General features: G+C 30.9%; 1 protein-coding gene and 1 pseudogene across 1 annotated transcript in view; one reads left to right on the top strand and one right to left on the bottom strand.

The window, feature by feature from the left end:
- The window catches only part of LOC105979728, a 93922-nt pseudogene that overhangs the window by 60922 nt on the left and 31368 nt on the right, over window positions 1-1632 (bottom strand).
- LOC101652146 (olfactory receptor 5B12-like) overlaps window positions 1-1632 on the top strand; it is a 9918-nt gene that overhangs the window by 1060 nt on the left and 7226 nt on the right. The window lies entirely within an intron of this gene.

Genomic DNA, 1632 nt, shown 5'->3' with positions numbered 1-1632 from the left:
TGCAAGTTTACATTACTGAAACGACTTTCTCAGGTCTTTAAGTCTACAAAGTAACCTTCAAATATATGAGATCTTTGGAATACTATCTAAGGGAAAATCGCTCATTAGTGTGGAATTTATTTAAAAAATACTATTTACTGCAACTCATTGCTTTATTTGTTTACATAATCATTTATACTCTGACATACACAAGCACATAAATGTGCAGGTGCATACTCTATTGTGTCATAGCTCAAACATTCATTGCTCATTGGAAACCATTGGCATCTTCAAGCCCATAGATTGAGAAATTAGTTTTAAAATAAGCATTATGAGTCTGTTTTTATGGATTTTCAAACATTATCAGAGTGAGACAATACATTCCAAATACACATTACTATAAAATGTAAGAAGACTTTACAACAGATGATCAGAAATAGAAAATAATGAGATATTACTTTTGATGTTCTAGTTCCTTCCTCCTTGATTCCATCTCTTTACTCAGAAGCAATAATTAAGGTCTTGAAAGTTAAACTGTATCTAGGGTTCATTGACAATTTTACTACTTGTGCTTGTTTACCTGAACAAAAGATATTTTAGTTTGGGACTTGTTTGTGACCTTTGTTAAAAAAGAATAATAAAGCTTGTACTATTCTGGAAGCTGACTTTTTTTCATATGAGTACAAATTTAGTTTCAACTCTGTTGATGTCTTTAGGTATAGTTAATTTTTACTGTTATCTAGTACCTGATTATGTGGGTGGATTGTGGATTACTTATCCAAAATAATTGTTTTCTCCTAACACTTTTTACACACAATACTCTGAATCAGCTTCTTGGTTTCCATGTGCCTGACTGTTTTTTCTCCATTTCACTGATAAACTTTGGAAAAAATCTTGGTTAGATGATAGCTAACATATTCATCTTTTAAGAAATATGTCATTGTATCACAAATGCACTTCTACAAGCATGTGTGAATGTTCTTGCTGCTCTATCTCTAAGGCATAACTTGATATAACCACAATAAATCTTGTTAATGCAGTGAGTGTCAGATGACTTTATTTGCTTTTTTCTATGATTGCAATGAAGAATATTTTATATTGTATCACTATTTCTCCTTTATTTCTTGAATATAGCAATTCATATTATTTTCCATTTTTTCTATTAAGTTTTTACCACTAGATTTTGCTTATGAATTTGAGCATTATATCTAATTCTGTAAATCATTCCTTTAGTGATGATGTGTTACAACTATTTCCTCTTTCTATTGATTCTCTTATTTTTAGAGTGATTGCTAAGGCCAAAATATCATTGTGAATGTAGTTCAATCTATCACCTTTTCTTATTCCTTTGAACTTTTTGTGTCCATTGGAGAAAACGTTTTCTAAAAATGACTTAAAGATATTTTCCTAAAATTTCTACTAAATGTTTAAGCCATTAACCCAACTTGACTTGTCATTTATTAAGTAAATGGGGTAGAAATCTCATAAAATACTTTTCATGTTTAATAGCTTTTCCAACATGTTTTATGAATAGTACCTCTTTTGCCCCCCTCCCCCTCATAGCCCCTTGATAGATTATAAATTGTTATTTTTCATATCTCACACTGACTGCTGTCTCCCTTCCCCCATGTTTTCTGTTGTTCTTTCCCCAGG

The sequence above is a fragment of the Echinops telfairi genome, unplaced genomic scaffold, assembly GCF_000313985.2.
Source record: "Echinops telfairi isolate 266 unplaced genomic scaffold, ASM31398v2 ScPeMD7_7416;HRSCAF=8454, whole genome shotgun sequence".
Classification (NCBI taxonomy): domain Eukaryota; kingdom Metazoa; phylum Chordata; class Mammalia; order Afrosoricida; family Tenrecidae; genus Echinops; species Echinops telfairi.
This window is presented reverse-complemented; position numbering and strand designations above follow the sequence as displayed.